This window comes from Mytilus californianus, unplaced genomic scaffold, assembly GCF_021869535.1.
Source record: "Mytilus californianus isolate M0D057914Y unplaced genomic scaffold, xbMytCali1.0.p SCAF_1, whole genome shotgun sequence".
NCBI classification, from domain to species: Eukaryota; Metazoa; Mollusca; class Bivalvia; order Mytilida; family Mytilidae; genus Mytilus; species Mytilus californianus.
Window position 1 is genome coordinate 5,327,097 of NW_026262581.1, and position 16,862 is coordinate 5,343,958.

The following is a 16,862-nucleotide window of genomic DNA, read 5'->3' on the forward strand; positions in this document are numbered from 1 at the left end:
TACTGCAAGGTACCATACCACAAAGGGAAGGCTGGGATTGATGATGGGGGTAATTGCGTCAATATTTTAGGAATTAAGGGCCAAAAAGGGGCAAAAAACAAGCATTATTCTAGTTTCAGGACAATAACTTGTGTGTAAGTGTATGGATCTTTCTGAAATTGTACTACAAGGTTCCATATCACAAAGGGAAAGCTGGGTTTGAGTTTGGGGGTAATTGCCCTAAACGTTTAGGAATTCGGGGCCAAAAAGGGGCCAAAAAACACATTTTTCTAGTTTCCGGACAATAACTTGTGTTCAAGTGTATGGATCTCTGAAATTGTACTGCAAGGTACCATACCACAAAGGGAAGGCTGGGATTGAGTTTGGGGGTGATGAATCATAAGGGGGTTCAAAAAATTTGGGGGGGGGGGGATTTTTTTTTTTTCCTTTTTTTTTTCTTTTAAAATTTTCCATTTTAAGTTGGTTATTTCTGATTTATATTTAAAAGCAAATAATAATGATATGGTAGGAGATACACTCGCAAGAAATTTTCAATTGCACAGTATTGCACAATAGCAAGAAATCTTCAATTGCACAGTATTGCGCAATAGCAAGAAATCTTCAATTGCACAGTATTGCGCTAAGCAAGATATACCCAATAGCACAATATTGCGCAATAGCAAGAAATTGTCAATTGTACAGTATTGCGCAATAGCAAGAAATATTTAATTGCACAGTATTGTGCAAAAGAAGATACTTCGTATAAATTGCTTATTTCTTGACCAATTTCAATGGGGTTTTATTCTTGAATTCTTGGGATTCTTTAATATGCTGAATCTAACCGTGTATTTAGTTTTTGGATTTTGGGCCCCGTTTTTAAATTGGTCCACATTGAGGTCCAAAGGGTCCAAAATTAAACTTTGTTTGATTTCATCAAAAATTGAATTATTGGGGTTCTTTGATATGCCGAATCTAACCGTGTATTTAGATTCTTAATTTTTGGTTCCGTTTTCAAATTGGTCTACATTAAGGTCCAAAGGGTCCAAAATTAAACTTAGTTTGATTTTAACAAAAATTTAATTCTTAGGGTTCTTTGATATACTGAATCTAAACATGTATTTAGATTTTTGATTATGGGCCCAGTTTTCAAGTTGGTCCAAATCGGGGTCCAAAATTAAACTTTGTCTGATTTCAACAAAAATTGAATATATGGGGTTCTTTGATATGCTGAATCTAACCATGTATTTAGATTTTTAATTTTTGCCCCGTTATCAACTTTGTCCACATTGAGGTCAAAAGGGTCCAAAATTAAACTTTGTTTGATTTCATCAAAAATTGAATTCTTGGGGTTCTTTGATATGCTGAATCTAACCATGTATTTAGATTTTGGATATTGGACCATAATAGGTGAATGTCCAATTTAAAATTTTTAAGTTCTTAGACCACATTCATTCTGTGTCAGAAACCTATGCTGTGTCAAATATTTAATCACAATCCAAATGCAAAGCTGTATCAAGCTTGAATGTTGTGTCCATACTTGCCCCAACTGTTCAGGGTTCGACCTCTGCGGTCGTATCAAGCTGCGCTCTGCGGAGCATTGTATTCGTAAATTGTTTTGTTATAAATTAGGCTGTTAGTTATGTCAATTGAATTGCTTTACATTTTCATGTCGGTCCTTTAATAGCCGACTATTACGGTACTATATAGCCATACAGTATGGGTTTTTCTCATTGTTGAAGGCCGTACAGTTACCTATAATTGCCTACATCCACTTCATTTGAACTTTGGTAGATAGTTGTCATATTTGCAATCATACCACATCTCCTTATTTTTTAAACAATCATAGACACACAAAAAGTAAAGAAATGCATGTTATGTTCTTCTTGTATATTTTATGATGGTATGATACTAAATTCCTAATCTTGATTTTCATATAATTGAGGTCTGGAACAGGCATGTCAGTAACTGCTAGTAGTCCTTTGGTAATTGCTGTATCATTGTCCTTTTGTTTAGTTTCTTCTGTTACCTATTCTAACATCGGACCTAGACTTCTTAAAAACTGAGTTTTTCTAAACTTTATCATCAAATATGTATCAACATGATCAAGGGTTTCCAGCATTTAAATTAGATTTAAAAATACCTTTCCAGAGCTTCTGGTAAAGCGATCCTTATCGATATACCAGTTTGTGGTAAATCATTTCAAGTAGTACAGTAAAAAATTAATTGTGATCCAACAATTAATATACACTTATATTGACTATATTTTTCCCCGGTGCAACGCGTTGCGGGGGACATAGAAATATTGGCGTCCGTCCTTCCGTCCCATCTACTAAGCGCTGTCACGTGTACAATTCTTGCCAGATTTTTATGAGACTTATGTCATAGTTTTAAATTAGCAATTTCTTGAACGAATTTAAAAAGCCGTGCCTTTCATTTATTTTTAAAGAGTTATGCCCCTTAGAGATATTAATTATGGTGAAAATTGCCAAATGAATGCTCTAATGTGAACAATTCTTGCCAGAGTTTTGAAAATGTATGCTATAGGTAAATATTAGCAATGTTTTGGACGAGTTCGAAAATCAGTGCCAATCAATTGCCCTTGGAAATATTAATCATATGGAAAATTGCATTGTTAGCGCTCTCATTTGTTCAATTCTTGCCAGAATTTTATGAAACTTATATCAAAGGTTTATACCAGCAATATGTTTAAGATATCAAGTATGAATATTACATGTATTAGGTCAATATTCTTTAAAAATAAACGTCTTTTGAAATGGCACATGTGACCTCTTGAAAGAAGTAGGATCAAGAAGTCCTATATTTGGTCCTTATGTCAAATTTTTCAATATTCAATCAAAGACTTATATTCATATCTTAAAAAGGCAAATTTGAAAAGACTACATATTTTTTTTCTCGAAATTTTAGTTTAAAAAAATGAATATTTAATACATGCATTGTAGCCAGATTGCTTGTATTTATGCATTTATAGGCCTTTTTATCTGAATAATATTGGTCACATACTAAGAGTAATAAAAACTTATCAAATTATATATATGGTTCAAATTCACACTATTACAAAACATATGGTTGTCCATTCATGCTGCCAATACCTTTGTAAACACCCTGTTGAAATTAGTAAAAAAAATTTTATTCAAAATTCAGGTTTTTCTTAGAGTGTATAACTTTGATGGATTGTGATGACACTGACCGAAAAATAGTAGTTTTTAATTTGGTATTTCCTCAATTTAAAAGGAAAATTAAGAATTTATGTAAAATATTCTGCCAAAATATAAGTCCCTTATCTTGTACCATGTCCTTTGTCTGATGCTATTCAACAAATCCGGCTAACTGTTGAACATGCTATTCAACAAATCCGGCTAACTGTTGAACATATAGCAATAGTTAAAATCATCAACTGTTTCTGGTATTTGATGTAATTGAACTAAATTTTAAAATTAAAAAAAATATATGCTTTTATGAAATAAGGTGTTTTTACAAGTAACGTAATTCAAAAAAAATGAAGCAACATGTACCGTTACTCTAAATAGAAATGCATTTACAAAGAATGGTATTATCCTCACTATCTAAATCATCTTTTTTTTCGGAAATAGATCATTAGAATAATTTGTTTTCTTTTTTAGATTTTACTTTCTATGAGTACCCACAGTATCTTCAAGCAGAACAATGGATATTGATCAGACCAGACAGTCTGGAAAATTTACCATGGATAGAAGTAACATAAGTGACAGCAACACATTCGATTGGTTTAATGGATATTTTGGGCAGGAGTAGCAGACTGGTACATTGATTCCAAAATCTTGAACAAACAACAACTGAACACATTCTTGTCTCTTTTAAGTGGGATAATGTTAATCTTTACAAAACGCCAGCACAATTGAAATTGATAAGGGATAGTTGAAAGAAGAAATTTCAAAATGATTCATATTATCACAATGTTGCATTTAGACAATTTCTTTTTTTGTGAAACAGTTTTTTTTTAAACTTTAAATACTGTGATGATCTACAAAACATTATTAAAAGATGAACATGCAAGTCTCAAGTGTGATCCAGTTTTTAACCGCTTTTCGCTTGAAAAAAAATCAAGTTTTTTTAAATTTATGAAGTGACAACAATTGTTTTTACTGGATTTACATTGAATAAATAATATTATCCAGACATTAAAATAAAAATGTTGAAATTGATTTCACTTCATTTTATTTTCATTTTTTCGCAATGTTTTTATCAATTTTTTTTTACCTTTCTAAGTGAGAAAGTCAGACTTCTTGATGCTTCTAGTTGTTACACACTACATTTAAAACATTGTCACATTTCATATGGTATATTCTGGCTTTCATTGTATTTTGTGTTTTTTTTGTATTTTAGTGAAATTGCAAATTGTGTTCTTACCAATGAAACTTAACAGTTAATTGTGCTTAATTTTTTTTTCTTAAACAATGAAAAACCCTTTTAATTAAAAATTAATATGTTAAGGTGAAGTTCATCTCAAAGGTTGCTTTTATTCATTTTCATAAAATTATAAATAATTAAAAAAAAAAATTGGAAAGTTTGGAACTCTTTGATTTGATTACCATTGAGACAGCTTTCCACGAAAGTTCAAATGATGTCACCGTAGACATACGACCTTCAACGACATGAGAAAAAGCCATACTGTATGGTAATCTATAAAAGACCCCGACATTAAACACCAATTCAATTGAGAAGAATAACGGCCTAATTTTTTACAATTTACGAAAAACAATATGACAGACATGAACCAACAACAACCACTGAACAACAGGCTCCTGACTTTTGACAGTCACATAACGGAGGTGGCAGGGTGAAACATGTTTGTGATCGCTCAACCCTCTCCTAGCTGGGACAGTGTGTGTAACAGCACAACATAAGAATAAGCATTTATTTAGTACAGTATTATTTTAAAATAACAGCTTTCAAAAATTCACTTAATTTTGATGGCAAGTATTAGTAACCAATCAATATATACAGAGATATGAATCACCTGTGTGCAATTTTGATAGATATATATTATGCAAATGTTGAAATTTAAATTACAATACTTAAATGACTACTTACCCATTTTTCATCAGTATTCTGATATATTAAAGTATAGAAATTGACCCTATGTAAAAGTTTCAAAGTCAACGAATCATGACTGGGGGAGGGAAAATAATCATTATGGAGATGAGATGTGCAAAATCTAGTACAACTGCACATCTAATGTAATAACCGTTAATGTTCAGCCTTAAACTGACCAAATCACAAACATAAACCTGTAAACTAACTATGCATTTTCGAAATCAATAGACAGTGATTTGGGGAGGGATAATCGCCATGGAAATAATTTCCAGTGTCTTTTTATAAATGGTTACTAGAGTGACATCCCTAAATTATTCCCCTTCTGACTGAACTAAACAGCAATACACATTGCTATGAGTTGGTGCTCTAGTGAATATAAATGTGTAAACCTAATTTTGTGACTGAATTCAGTCATAATATTTTTTTTACTGCTGCAGAATTGGTCTTTTCAACAAATATTTCCTGAATTTGTATTGACTGAATTCAGTCATCTGTATTATAAATGTGTATACTATGTAATCACACTTGGTGTAATTTAAGTCTTAGAAAACACTCTAATTTAGTACAATTTCTTGTAGCTTCTATCAAATGCTGTGTGACTGAATTCAGTCAACATTTTGTGAAAATAATGAACAGGATAAAGAGTTAATTTCATTTAGCTGTTATCCTGTTATACGTTGCTTGTATTAATCTATAATCCGAATTCTGTTTCATCTGAATTAACAGTAATAGGTTGTAGTAAAGAAGCAACAGGTACAAATGTATTTGATAGATATTTTACGAATAAAATGGTAATGTTACTTTCTATTGTACTTGTTGAATTATGTGATATAAAGATGCAATCAGGTGACTGAATTCAGTCACTCAAAAAATTATCACCTTACAATGCTATTTTATTTTTTGTAAGTTGATCATATTAATGGGGTCATTAATATGAATATATTCTGTGTTGACGTTTTCATCCATTTTAAATAAAATGCGCATTGCATACAATGTTGAATGTTAAATGGTATTCTATAATGAATAATATATCTACTCAGTTCAACCCTTGAATTTTGACAAATCAGAAAATTGACTAGTTGAACCAGACGGTGTTGGGCTTGAATGACACACCTAACTGATGCACGTGTTATCACTAAACACCGTGAGTACCAACTTAAAGAAAACAATGACAAGTCCTACTACAAGTAGAGTACCTAGAAATGATTTTCTTTGTTGTTTTAGGGAAAACCATTATTAATAATGCAGACAAACCACATGTTATATTAAATGGAACGTCAAATATTGAAAGAATCGATGTATCTAAATTGTCATCAAAGTTTACAATGGAGAAGCGAATTGCTTACACTTTACCTGAGTTTGCGAGAAATTGAGCATGCACCTGATATAATTGCGTTTCACTCCTTAACAAATGAGCTACGTGAAAAAAGTGCAGAAATTTGTGTTAACAAAATGAAGGAAATTATATCTTTAACATGTGATTTATATCCATCTTCAAAAGTTATCTTATCTACACCAACACCTAGAGCTGACAACGAAAGCTTCAATATGAAAGGTCAGTTGATAAGTGCTTTATTGAAGCAGGAATACTTTGATACCGAAAAAGTATATCTGTGTGATCACAGTAACCTAGCTAATAAAGGCAGAGCAATCCCTAGATTTCTTAGTGAGGATGATAAATATCACCTTTCAGATCAAGGTGTAAACGTGTTTGCAGCAAATATTCGGGATATAGTTGATGAAGCACTAGATCTACCAAAACGTAGACCTTTTTATAACAGCAATGTTAACCTGAATAACGGATCAAGAGGCGGATATCGTGGACGTGGTGGATATCGTGGGCGTGGTGGATATCGTGGTCGCGGTTATAACACTTATAACAATTATCAAAGTCGGGGTCGTGGATATGGGCAGCCTTAATATGCTGATACATTTGTATTTAGATTTTCTTAGTAAAGAAGATAAAGTTGCCAGTTATAATTAAGTTTTGTTTGATATATTGTAAACAATTGTAGCTAGATTTTGTTTTGCTTTCTGTTTTATCTAAACTTAAATTGTCATTTATATAGGACAATAAAAAGATAATTTCATTTTTGCCTTTCCTTAGTTAGAGGAGTTTGTTATTTTATAAGAGGGAAAAGAGTTTTATTATTTTACAAGGATTTCATATTCATATTACCTGCCCAAAAGCTGACTGTCAAAGTTAATAAAAGATTATTGTACAATTAACCAGTGGTGAGAGGGAATTTTAAAAGATTACTATTATAAAAGCAATTATGACCAGTCAAAAGAGAAATAATTTTTTTCACAACATAACATTTTGTGTTTGGAACATAGGTGGGCTTATTTCAAAGCATCATGATAAAATAACAGATCCCCTTTTTCTTCAAGAGATAAGAAAATATGATGTTATACTATTAACTGAGACCCATGTAGGTTATAACACTACAGTCAATATTGAGGGTTTTAACTATTACCCTATTTGTAGACCACAATCAGCTAACTCTAGATACTATGGGGGCTTAGGTATTTTGATCAAATATGAAGTTCGCAAGGGCATCAAGATTTTTATAAATACATGTAAAGATTATCAATGGTTACAGTTTGATAAACATTATTTTAATCTAAGTACAGATATATTCCTATGTTTGGCATATATTATACCAGCTACTTCATTTTATGTTGATCAATCAGAAGATGACACACTAGAAAACATAGAAAAAGATATCATAAATTTTAGCCATCAAGGTAGTATTATATTGTGTGGGGACTTAAATGCAAGGACAGGGTCAGAGCCAGATTTTATAATAAATGATGTTAATGATACACATATACCAATGTATGATAATTATAGTTGTGATATTATTCAAGAAAAGAGATGTAGTTATGATATGAAAGTAGATTCAAGAGGTAAACAACTTCTGGACTTGTGTATTGCGTCCAAATTACGTATTTTAAATGGGAGAATGTGGGGCGATTCTTATGGTAAATACACTTGTATAAAAGCAGTAGGTAGTAGTGTGGTTGACTATGTTATCATGTCGGAAGACTTGATTGAAGATACTTTATTTTTTCATGTTGCTGATTTTTCATCAACTCTGTCAGACTGTCACTGTAAACTGACATTTGGCCTGTTAGCTAGTTACTCACATAAAGCTAAGGAGCAAGACAATACTATTTTATTTCCAGGAAAATATATATGGTCAGAAACCTCTACACAAAAACTTCAAGATACTTTATACCAGCCAATTATTAGAAACAGTATCAAAAAATATTTAGACACAAAATTTAATCTTTCAGAGAACTATATTGAAAAGGCAGCTAATGAATGTTTTGATATAATAGATAATGCTGCCAGTAAATGTTTAATATTGCGTAAAACCAAGAAAAAAGTTGCACGTAAATACAAAAACAAAAAATGGTTTGACAAAGACCTGGTACAAAAACGTAAAAGCCTTATTTCTAAAGGTGAGCTGTTATCAAAATTCCCCTGGGACCCAATTATAAAAGGGTCTTACTATAAATGTTATAGGGAGTATAATAAGCTACGTAAATATAAACAAAGGAAATTTAAACAAAACATTCTTGACAGTCTGGATAATCTAAGGGATAATAATCCAAAGAGTTATTGGAATCTCATCAAAGAATTAAAAGAAGACAATTCGGATGGTCCAGAACATTCTATTCAAACTAACGACTGGTTTTCATATTTTCAATCTTTAAATCTCAACTCTGACAAATTTAAAGACAGATTAGAGGAAATTAACAAGAAGGTAAAAAATTTTGAAAATAATCCAACTTTTTGTGAACTGGATTACAAAATAACCCTAAAAGAAATTTTGGATGCTATAAATAAACTAAAGAATAATAAAGCTGCAGGACTAGATGGTATCCCAAACGAGATATTGAAATCAGGGGGTAGTATATTTGCACCTGTTTTGCAGAAACTTTTTAACTTGATATTCTGCTCTGGAACATACCCTCGCAAATGGTCATTGTCTTATTTATGTCCAATTTTTAAAGCAGGGAGTCCTAGTAAACCTGAAAATTACAGAGGCATAGCAATTAATTCATGCATTGGAAAATTATTTAACAGTATTCTTAATAAAAGACTTGACATTCATCTTGATAAAAATAATATAATTCATCCATGTCAGGTTGGTTTTTCAAAAAAGAGCAGAACATCTGACCATATGTTTGTTTTAAAAACCATATTAGATAAATATACTAACAGAAAAGGGGGGAAAATTTATGCTTGCTTTGTGGACTTTAAAAAGGCTTTTGATAGGGTCATACACTGTGGTATTAGATACAAATTATTGGAAAATAACATATCTGGAAAATTTTATACTAATTTAAAAGATATGTACAGAAAAAATGAAATGTCGGTGAAAGTGGGTAATGTACTAACGCCATCTTTCAGCTCGCTAGTTGGGGTTAGGCAAGGGGATGTTCTAAGCCCAAATTTATTTAAGCTTTTCATTAACGATCTGCCTCCAAGATTTTAGTAGAGTCCAGATGCTGTTTATATCAATGGGCGTAGAATTGATTGTCTTATGAAAGCCGATGACATTATTATATTATCAAACACTAAACAGGGTCTTCAAAACCGACTTTATAAACTGCACACTTATTGTATTGATTGGTGTCTAGATGTAAACTTGTCCAAAACAAAAGTTTTAATTTTTAACAAGCCTGGAAAATTTTTGAAGGAATCACTTTGTTTAGATAATGAGGCTATAGAATGTGTTAACAGATATAAATATTTAGGGATAGTCTTTACTTCTAGTGGTCTTTTTCAGCAAGGGAAAGAAGAGCTATTCAAAAAGTCCTTAAAGGCAAAATTTAAACTACAATAAAATGCTTCGCTGGGCGCAGCTTGATACGACCGCAGAGGTCGAACCCTGAACAGTTGGGGCAAGTATGGACACAACATTCAAGCTTGATACAGCTCTGAATTTGGATTGAGATTAAATATTTGACACAGCATAGGTTTCTGACACAGAAAGAATGTGGTCTAAGAACTTCACAATTTTTTAATTTACCTATTATGGTCCAATGTCCAAAATCAAAATACATGGTTAGATTCAGCATATCAAGAACCCCATATATTCAATTTTTGTTGAAATCAAACAAAGTTTAATTTTGGACCTCAACTTGGACCAACTTGAAAACTGGTCCCATAATCAAAAATCTAAACACATGTTTAGATTCAGCATATCAAAGAACCCCAAAAATTCAATTTTTGTTAAAATCAAACTAAGTTTAATTTTGGACCTTTTGGACCTTAATGTAGACCAATTCAAAAAAAGGGACCAAAAATTAAAAATCTAAATACACGGTTAGATTTGGCATATCAAAGAACCCCAATATTAAATTTTTTAAGAAATCAAACAAAAAAAGTTTAATTTTGGACCCTTTTGACCTCAATATGAACCAATTTGATAGCGGGCCCACAAATAAAAAATCTAAATACATGGTTAGATTCAGCATATCAAAGAACCCCATATATTCAATTTTTGTTGAAATCAAACAAAGTTTAATTTTGGACCCCAATTTGGACCAACTTGAAAACTGGGCCAAAAATCTAAAATCTAAATACATGTATAGATTCAACATATCAAAGAACCCCATATATTCAATTTTTGTTGAAATCAAACAAAGTTTAATTTTGGACCCCAATTTGGACCAACTTGAAAACTGGGCCAAAAATCTAAAATATAAATACATGTATAGATTCAACATATCAAAGAACCCCATATATTCAATTTTTGTTGAAATCAAACAAAGTTTAATTTTGGACCCCAACTTTGACCAACTTGAAAACTGGGCCCATAATCAAAAATCTAAACACATGTTTAGATTCAGCATATCAAAGAACCCCAAGAATTCAATTTTTGTTAAAATCAAACTAAATTTAATTTTGGACCCTTTGGACCTTAATGTAGACCAATTTAAAAAACAGGACCCAAAATTAAAAATCTAAATACACGGTTAGATTTGGCATATCAAAGAACCCCAATAATTCAATTTTTGATGAAATCAAACAAAGTTTAATTTTGGACCCTTTTGACCTCAATATGAACCAATTTGATAGTGGGGTCCACAAATAAAAAATCTAAATACATGGTTAGATGCAGCATATCAAAGAACCCCATATATTCAATTTTTGTTGAAATCAAACAAAGTTTAATTTTGGACCCCAATTTGGACCAACTTGAAAACTAGGCCAAAAATCAAAAATCTAAATACATGTTTAGATTCAGCATATCAAAGAACCCCATATATTCAATTTTTGTTAAAATCAAACAAAGTTTAATTTTGGACCCTTTGGACCTTAATGTAGACCAATTTGAAAACTGGACCCAAAATTAAAAATCTAAATACACGGTTAGATTCGGCATAACAAATATGGTCAAAGATTTTACAAATCTAATGCGCCATACTGGTCTTCCTTTATAAATATGCATTTCTTTAAACATAATTTAAAAGCAGTGTAAGGGAAGTAACCAAAACGTTGTATTTGGATTACCTCCCTTACACTGTTACAAATTATCTTAATTGTTCATTAACCATTACTTTATACATAATTTAAAAGCAGTGTCAGGGAGATAATTTCAATGATGTATTTGATTTATCTCCCTTACACTGCTTTAAATTATATTTTGTACTAAAGTATTTGTCCATTAATGAGGACAACCTTGTTTTTCCCCCTTTTTTGCCCCTAATTCTTAAACAGTTTGAGCAATAACCCCAAAGCAAATCCTAACCATCCCTTTGTGGTATGGAAACTTGTAGTATAATTTCAGAGAGATCCATACACTGTTCCACAGTTATTGTCTGGAATCTAGAAAATGCTTATTTTTGGACCCTTTTTGGCCCCTAATTCCTTAACTGTTGGTACCATAACCCCCAAAATCAATCCCCACCTTCCTTTTGTGGTATTGAACCTTATGGTAAAATTTCATAGAGATCCATTCACTTAAACTAAAGTTAGAGTGCAAAAACTAATGCGTCTTCGGACGACGACAACGCCGGACGACGACGCCAATGTCATACCAATATACGACCACAAAAAATTTTTTGCGGTCGTATAAAAATCCATGTCAGCTTGTAATCCAAGTATTGATACTGCAATCCATTTATATGATCACACAATAAAACCGATTTTATTATATTGTAGTGAAATCTGGGGTACTTTTAAGATTAACTCTGCTGCTTGCAAGAAAAAAAGTGATTATCTATTTGAATTAATTTACATAAATGATTATTTGGAAAAATCACATTTCAGGTATCTAAAATATATTCTTGGTGTAAATAAAAAAGCCTCAAATTTGGCAGTGTTATCAGAGGTTGCAAGATTTCCTCTTTATTTTTCTGTCATTATATCTATGGTAAAATATGTACTCAGGCTTAACAAATTGGACGATGGGTTACTTTATGATGCTTATGTTTGTAATAAAATTTTAGATGCAGGAAACATTAATTGTTGGTATTCATCTATGAGATATGTCCTTCAATCACTTGATATACAAAATTTGAATACAAAGCTCAATAAATTAATTAAATTTGTAAAATGTAAACTTTGTAACAGTTTTAAAACATTTTGGGTGGTCAAAAGATCTGATACCTTATCACAAGGTAATAGTAAATTAGAAAATTATTTCAATCTCAAGACTGACTTCGTAAAGGAGGCTTATTTATCAATTAAAGATTTTAATATAAGAAGAGCTATATGTAAATTGAGAATAAGGCCCGAGAACACAGTTATTTCGTAGTGCATTTCTTTTAGACAATAAATTCAAATTAAAAAAATCGCACCTGCTCTATCTCAAAAAGATTTTTACAGTGTAGTGTACTACTATTGATACAAATAATATCAAAATTATAGAAACTTCTACCAGCTCTAACTCAAAATATTGACAATTCTGTGTTAAGGGGGCTAAAATTCAGTTTGACAGCTTCCGACATTCTAATTTTTGACCTTTTTTAACTGGACCCAATCACTACTTAACATAAAGATTCAGCACCCAAATTTTTTTAACATGTAATTTCATCCCCTTACTTAATATTTCATGCATAAAATATCAAGAAATAAATTTGGAAAGTGTATAAAAAAAAATGCAAGTTATACACTGTTCACACTAGGGGCTATATTCGTAGACAACGAAAACCAAAGGACGATAACTGTGTCCTTGGACCATAAGTGCACATGATCTTAAAATTGAGATAGACAGATATAGTAAAAAATACATAGAGAGAAGTCAGCGTCTATGTCATCACTGCCTATCACATGGATCAAATTCTATTGAAGATGAGACCCATTTCACAGTAAGTTGTCCTTTATATAACGAACAGAGAAAATTATTATGGGATAAAGTAAACAGTTTTTGTAATAATTTTAAAGAATTACCCAAGGATAAAAAATATTTCTGGCTGTTCACAAATGAGCATTTACCAACTCTTATGTGCCTAGGCAATTATATAATTGAGTGTTTAGAAATAAGATCCAGGTGGATACAAAATATATAAAATAATATTTAATTATTATGAAATTATTGTTATAGTTATGTAAGACACATGATGTGTAAGGCTCTGATCCTGTCCATAATATGATAGTATTATATTAGGATCTAGTTTTTCTTTTTTGCTATCATATTGTGCTTAATATTGTTGTAAATGATGCCCTTTATAGGTTCTTGATTAGATTAATAAAATTCTTATCTTATCTTATCTTATTCACTTCCGTTCATCCTGTGAATTATGTTTTATGTTTATCATTTAAATTGGTCATGGCTGTCTATTTTCCAACATTTCATGATTTCTGATGGTGCCTTCGGTACTTTCAAATTTTTCTCCTTGTCTAGTATTTTAAGTTGTGTTCATTAATAGAATCTGCCTGTCCAAATTAGACCAGAAGTTGCAGAAAATTAACAAAGAAGATTTGGATTTGGTCTAGATTCGAGATTCCATGTGGAAGCAATTATGAATTATATTATAAGACTGGATCCAACTTCACTGTTTTGGTAACAAAATACTGAATATTTGAACTTTTAGTAAAAATAAGCCTTGATTGGTCCTACACCATATTGTGATTTTAATATTTTATAGTTCCATAAAGGATCCTATGGGGAATACATGAACAATGATTCTTTTTTAAACAATTTCCCTGATGTTTGTACAGGTGTCAAAACTCAAAACTTCACAAGGCTGATGATGAGAATATTTTGAATAACGGCAGATTGAATTATGCTTATATGTATACAAACAAGAGGATACTGTTAAAGTTTTCAAGATAACAGGCAAAAACTCGAAAATAAGTCGAACAGTCATTTAAGGGTAGTACTATCCTATAAGGATTCATTCAATGGTTATGGTAATTTCAGCAATTTTGTAGATCTTCTAATTCTGGTCATTTTTTGCTGTTTATAGTTTCTATCCATCTATCAAATAAACGAGATAATAGACAAAAAATCGAAAATTAGTCATAAATCTTCTATTAAGGGCAACAACTATAAAGCCAGTCATTCTTTGGTTTTGGTCATTTTGGCAGTTTAGTTGATATTGTTATGCTGACCATTTTTTTGCTGTTTACAGATTTTACCTATCTATTAATATGTTCATCTAACCGGCAAAAACTCAAAATTGGTAAAAATCTTCATTTAAGGACAATACTGCCGATCTTAGAAAACTATAACATGATGAAGTACAGTAGTCTCAGTTGGTATAAAGACACATCCTAAGGTCTCGGTGATAATAGCAGTTTGGTAGATCCTCTATGGCTCATCATATTTGTTGTTTACAGTTTTTACCCATCTATCAAGCTTTAAAGATAATAAGCAGAAACACTGACATTAGCCAAGTCTTATTTTAATGGCAAAAACTCATATAATGAGACATCTGATCATTTTGGTATATTTAGGTAGGTATTTCTTGACATTCTGAATATTTTTTTCTGGTTGGATTTTCTGTATCTGTTATGGTTTTCAAGATATTAGACAATTAATACATTTTATCCCTATGTTGTTTTTTTGTGGCCATGTGGGTTGATTGGCAGAAACAGAAAAAGCTACCAAAGGATCATTCAGTTCAAGTTTGGTAAAAATTGGTGAAATAGTTTCAGAGAAGATGTTTCAAAAAGTTTACAATGATGGACACATCATTTGAACTTTGGTGGATAGATGTCTCATTGGCAATCATACCACAGCTCCTTATTTTTATACAATATTTATTTTTAGAAACCTCTGTTAAGTAATGACCGTGACTGAATGTTTAATAAACACTTTCTAAACTTCTAGCCTCAGAAGCCTTTTCCTGGATGTACCTCCATCAGGAGTGCTCAAACCCAAACATATAAAAGCCAATGATGTATAAATACCTGATGTAATACAAGAGGAGCTACATGACCAAAAGGGATATAAATAAAAGAAGAATGTGTTTGAAGGCATGAATGCCCTCGCTCAAGCTTTGCAATTCTCAAAGTTAAAAATGGACATAACTCTAGAACGGTAAGTGACTCACTACCAAAGTTCGATTCTGCTAGTTTTGGTTCTTAGCATTGTGTATGAGTTTCATAAAATTTGCATAATTATAGTGCAGAAACGAAAAGGGGATGGACGGAAGGACAAAAAGACTGACAAACTGATGAACAGAAAGATGGACAAACGGACGGACGGAAAGACAGGCAGAAGGACAGTCAAAGGTAACACTTAATGCCCTCGTTGTCAACAGCGGGGGAATAAAAATATAACCAAATTCTTCTAAGCCCAGTAAGGTCATCTTGGAAACTTAATTTATAATGGGAGGATTTAAAAAAAATTTAGGAAGTGAACTTGTTGGATATAATTTTAAGTCCAGTCATCTAAGAAATAGGTCAAAAGATACCACAGTGAAAGAGATCCATGTTATATATCTGTGTTCAATTTTCAAGGATTCTGCAGAAAGATTTCATAACATATCAGCCATGAGTCGCAATATGAAGCAATTTTTACCAGGGAGCCATGTAAATGAACCAAACAGAGTCATACTGTGTCCATGCTGTAAAATTAATTGTCTATATATATAACATTGATTACTTTATCCAAAACATAGTTGATTCAATGTGTTGTAACTTGCCTTCACAGCATAACTCCAGGTCAAACTTAATATTGTTGGGTAAAACAAATAATGCACCATGAGGTCATACAGCTTTCCTTTAAGGCTGAGCAGAATGATATAGGCGTAGGGAAACAAGATAATAAGAACAAAGTCAGTTAGTTGGTGACTCACTAGGTGAAATTTATACTATAGGTGTCATTAGAATCATTCCTACCAGTTAAGCTGAAATTAGTTCACAGAAATAGTTTTTTTTCTTCAAAAGATCGACTGAATGACCTTGAAAAATTCTATTCATATGATGCATGACATAAACATCACTACAGATGGCTCACTTCAGGCTTTTGAAGGAACCTTCATGATTTGTTTTCAAATCTTTTTTTAGCAATATAATATACAATCAGCAGAAACAGTGCCTCTGTAATAAAAAATGCTACTAATGGCTTAAGGTAAGTCAGGTTACTATTAAGCTCCAGTAAAAAATGTTCTCTCAGATAAATCTATTATTTATGAAAGTCAGTTATAGGTGGGCAACATTTATCTCAATATATTTGGATATAATCAATCTAGTACTTATTAATATTTTAGTATTAAATGGTTCTTTGATATGTTGTTTGACTGTCATTGAATATAATTCCGAAGGCGATTATCTAAGAAAAGTTTCTGCCAGATTAACTCAAATGGGTTATTCAGTT